Genomic DNA, 5443 nt, shown 5'->3' with positions numbered 1-5443 from the left:
ATATTACTAATCAAAAATTAAGTTTTGATATATTTACGGTAGGGATACACGATATTGGATTTTTGCCGATATCAGATATGGCGATATTTTTCAACTCATTTTGGCCGATTGCCGATGCCGATATATTTCCTTTTGTTTGGGAACACCAAATCTCTCCTGTGTGGAAATTATAAGCAAATTATTTTTACTTTTGGTCAGTTTTTAACAAGAACTTTTTTGTTAGAATTAAATAAACAACAATGAATTTTTTTTTGACAGTACATTGAAGCTTTGAAAATAACTATAAATAAACTATATATCAATCGCAGCATTTCCCCCCCCCCAGAAAGATGCAAGGTTAACCCTAAAATTTAATTTTAAGATTTTACATTTGTAGATGGTCTAAAGCAAAAGAGTTGTAAAAATTCTGAAAAACTTTTAGAGCTTATGATTTGTTTACAAAATAAAACATATTACACATTAATGAATAAATCAGTATATATAAAATTATTTAATTTACAAGTGTCATGTTTGTGATTTTTTTTTAAAATTTATGTAAGCTATAGCTTCTGACCTTTAAATCAAAACATACTCATGATTTTATGACATCAATTACTGCTTTATTTAATCAGAAAAACAGTCTAAATGTTATTTGTGTATTTTACTTACATTTTATTAGAAGTAGGCCAACAGCTCCCCCTATGGAATTAAAACAATGGGCGGGCATTAGGACCCGGGGGAGGCTGCCGCTGCTGTCACTGCACCTGTTATTACTGTTTACCCTATCACACACCTAACGCGTCATTCTGTACGTGCTTTCTCAGTTTAAATGCAGCGATCCAAAAAAGTAATCCAATCACCATTCAGGCAAAACTTTGCTTCAAGAATGAGCCACACTGCTGACCTGATCTAATCGCTAGCACACCCTGAGCACATGTGACTAAACGTATTCCTCCTATCGGCAATGCATATTGGCATAATTTTTCATATCGGGCCAATGCCGATATGTACATTTAAAGCCATTATCGGCCGATTCCGATATCGGTCTGATAATATCGTGCGTTCCTAATTTACGGTAGGAAATTTACAAAATATGTTCATGGAACATGATCTTCGCTAGCACACCCTGAGCACATGTGACTAAACGTATTCCTCCTATCGGCAATGCATATTGGCATAATTTTTCATATCGGGCCAATGCCGATATGTACATTTAAAGCCATTATCGGCCGATTCCGATATCGGTCTGATAATATCGTGCGTTCCTAATTTACGGTAGGAAATTTACAAAATATCTTCATGGAACATGATCTTTACTTAATATCCTAATGATTTTTGGCATAAAAGAAAAATCTATCATTTTGACCCATACGATGTATTTTTGGGTATTGCTACAAACACACCCGTGAAACTTAAGACTGGTTTTGTGGTCCAGGGTCACGTTTAGTTATTCATGTGTGAATTCATATCACTTCCTACAGTTTAAGGAATGAAGCAGCAGGTAATCTAAATAAGCTAACTCTCTGAAAGTGGCATTTCTCTGAGGCATTGTACTGGACTGAAGTGAACAAGATTGAAACTAATCTTGCAGATTTGGTTGCAGATCATGCATTTAGTTTTGATTTTGTGATGCATTGCAGCATATTGAATCATAACGCTGTACCGTGAGCCAGTTGGAAATACCAAGTTCTAGTGTTTACTTTAGTTTACTGTCTATTTTATGTGTGGAAGGCCTGATTTGGTGGCCAGTTGTTCTGATCATTGAGGCCTCAAATTCACATTACACAGCCTGGTGAGTTGCAGCTGTGCTTTACGTGTTGGAAATTGATTGACAGGAGCCAGCAGCCAATTAATACACTCTTATTTATGTTAAATAACTTTCTGTGACTTCCTCTCTGTTTAATGTTTATGTTGACCAAATCTTTAGGAATGCCACAAGGAGTAGTAATTGACCATCCTTAGAGTGCTGTGCAAGTCTTAGCCTCATGAGAATGCTTGAGGATCTTAAGCAATCTAAACAAACAGCCTCCTTTTGGCCTTTTCTGATTGCTTTGGATCAGTAGTGACTGAAACATGGTTGCACTGTGAAAGGTTTTCGATCAAACTCTGCAAAGCTGCCCTGTCCAATTACATTTCTCTCTCTACTTAAGCCTACCCTAGCAGAGCTCTGCCTTTCTCTAACAGGCCTGCCTGAGCCAGCCAATTAAAGCCCCTGCCTGCAGAAAAAGACAGCCAATCAGATTTCGCAGAGGTCAATGTGATGGTGGTCAGCGGTTGACTGAGGAGTGACAAACTAGACAAATATACAAGCATCATTGGTCTGTGTCAGAGAAAGGGTAAAAAAAAGTTAATTGAATTAAAATGCAAAATAGTATTGTGCTGTGTGCTGCAATTCAATTCAATTCAAGTTTATTTGTATAGCGCTTTTCACGATACAAATCATTGCAAAGTAACTTTACAGCAAATTAAGTTTCTACAATATTTAGCGGTAGCTTATCAGTGGTGAAAAACAGACGATGAACACTATTAACAGCAATTATTATATGATGCAATCAAACTTATAGCAAAATGTGGTAGTTCTGTATGTTGTTTCAGGGTTGGCATCATCTGAGGTCCTCTGAGGGGTTGGCATCATCTCTTCTCAGGTGTTCTGGATCCAGACTGAAGCTTGTGTAAATCCTAGTTACCACGGGATGTCAATCCCAACAGCAAATAGAGACATAATTAGCGTAGCTGCTGTTCCAACCAAATTGATTTGTTTAACCCAAACTAAAAAATAATAATGTGCATTTGATCAGATATAACTGCAGTACAAGATTATGAGATGCATTATTTGAATGCTTGGCCAAAGAGATGTGTCTTTAATCTAGATTTAAACAGAGAGAGTGTGTCTGAACCCCGAACGTTATTAGGAAGGCTATTCCAGAGTTTGGGAGCCAAGTGCGAAAAAGCTCTACCTCCTTTAGTGGACTTAGCTATCCTAGGTACTACCAAAAGTCCAGAGTTTTGCGACCTTAGGGAGCGTGATGGATTGTAGCGTGGTAGAAGACTAGTTAGGTACGCAGGAGCTAACCCATTAAGGGCCTTATAGGTAAGTAATAATATTTTGTAACTGATACGGAACTTAATAGGTAGCCAGTGCAGAGACTGGAAAATTGGAAAATTGCTGCCCTGTAACATTGAGGCACTGCCTGAAGAAAGACTATGATTCCAGGTCGTCCTCATCCACCCACTCTGCCAGTGGATTTTATATGCAAATAAATGATTAAAAACAACTCATTATCAGTTTAAGGCATTTTGCTTAGTTTGTGGAGGCGGTCTGTTAACTGAAAAGCACATAAAAATGACTAAAACTTAAACTAAAATCAAAAAGAAAACTGAAAATATATAAAATAAAAGTTAATCCAAAATATGAGTAGGTACTATTATACTACATAAATAAAACTAAAATAACTAAAATGCTTTTGCTTCAGAAGCCTGATTTTTACATCGGACATCAAGTGGTAGGCCGACACAGTACCAGCATTTTTATTGTACAGAAAAACAGAAACCGAAAATGTTGCAGAAAATCAAACATTGACACTTATCATGATTACAGTGAACAGCTAATATGAAACATCATGTTTTTTGAGGATGAGGTCATGTCACACCATCTACCTCCATTTGTTCAGATTCTACAAATGACAAATAAATTTACATTGAAGTACCATAGTTTGATTGGACAGTTAAATTGTGATGTCAACAACAAAGCTTGATTATGGTTTTAGTTTCATTTAATTATTTGTGTTTAGTGTTGCTTTTCCCCCCTTCTTCTGTGACCCTATAAAAACAGACCTGTGACACATTTTTGGGTCCTGAGCCACCAATTGATAGCCACTGTTTTAAACTAAACACATGAATGAATTGTAACCCTCCTCTTAGTGTTTGCAGATTATGTACGTCAACTTGATTTAATTACCTCCTGTTAGGCATTAGGGTTGTGACGGTGAGGAAATTTTCCCACCGGTTAATCGACGTGTGACAACACCGGTAGTACCGGAATCACCGTGGGGTCGTTCCCTCTTTTCCTCGCTTTCCTTCGCTTTTAAATAGCTTGTAAAAGCGGCGTGCGCATTTTACTTTCACTTTCAAATAGTGGCAATTCGGAGTAAAGCAATTGTTCGTTTTTAGTTAGTTTGAATTTTCCCTCTTTTCCTCGCTTTCCTTCGCTTTTAAATAGCTTGTAAAAGCGGCGTGCGCATTTTACTTTCACTTTAGAATTAGCGGCAGTTAGGCGTCAATTGCTTGAATGCAACAACAAAATACAACGTCAAACTCACTTTAGCATATATATAAAACATAGAACTTTTATTAACAAAACAAATAAAAATACACCATGCTATAGGGCAGGCTATGCCTAATATAAAATAACAAATAACTTACATAAAGTTTAAATGTACAAAACTGGAAACAAGTAAACATGTATAATATATAACCAAATAAATAAGAAACGTAGAACGTTTATTAGCAAAACGAGTAAGAAAGCTTGGAGGCACGGCATACACCTTGATGTCAAATAAAATAAATAAATTACACAAAGTTTAAATAAAGTAAAAATCAGCAAACAATGTGGAACCAATTATCACTTCAGATAAATGGCAAAGGTCAACAGGCTTTTCAAAATCCAAAATATTGCCAAACAGGCCCTTTTGCATTTCGTTTCGAAACTAAATCATCCGCGATCGTCTTGTCTGTCTCACCCCACTCTTCTTGTCAGTCAGCTCGACTCACTCTCCTCACTGGAGAAATTAAATCTGATCTGTGATGCGACTGTCGTTCAACTGCATTGAGCAGCTGCGTTCAGTTTTTAATTGTAGTGTCTGTACTTTTACTGAACTAAATTATTTTTATTACTATAAAAAAATCAAAACGACGGTGGGGGTCGGTGACGCGGTGGGCAAGTGACGTAACCGGTGTTGCGGCTTAAGACTGGTATCACGTCAGCACCGTCGATCGCGGCAAGCCTATTAGGCATCTGTGTTTGTCCTTGTTAATGCAGAATATCCTTATTTGAATACAAGAATGGTTTTCACACAGAAAAGCAGTTATTCCAGGCCTGTAGTGGAGAACAGCTTATGTTAACAGTGCACTAATATAAATATACCTCATCAGCATCCTGGTTTAAAAGAACAAGTTCCTGCTTTGACAAGAGGGTGTAACTGAAGCCATTCTGAGTTGTGCATATTATTCACCTTTTACCATTATTCTGCTGACTGGAACATAAACAGTTAAGCAACACTGACAAAGCTTAAAGGTGACATATCATGAAAATCTGACTTTTCCAGGTTTTAAGTGCTATAATCAGGTCCCTGGTGCATCTACCAACCAAGGAAACATTAAAAAGATTAGCCCAATAACTTTGTTTTGGTAAGCCTTTTTCTGCAAGCGTCTGAGAAAACGAGCGCGTCTGATTTCGCTCCCTTGG

At 37.1% G+C, this 5443-nt stretch overlaps 1 protein-coding gene across 1 annotated transcript in view; it reads left to right on the top strand.

The window, feature by feature from the left end:
- Positions 1 to 5443, top strand: part of LOC107673859 (stromal membrane-associated protein 1-like) — a 113423-nt gene that overhangs the window by 36082 nt on the left and 71898 nt on the right. The window lies entirely within an intron of this gene.

This window comes from Sinocyclocheilus anshuiensis, unplaced genomic scaffold (genome assembly GCF_001515605.1).
Source record: "Sinocyclocheilus anshuiensis isolate Anshui unplaced genomic scaffold, SAMN03320099.WGS_v1.1 scaffold292, whole genome shotgun sequence".
Classification (NCBI taxonomy): domain Eukaryota; kingdom Metazoa; phylum Chordata; class Actinopteri; order Cypriniformes; family Cyprinidae; genus Sinocyclocheilus; species Sinocyclocheilus anshuiensis.
This window is presented reverse-complemented; position numbering and strand designations above follow the sequence as displayed.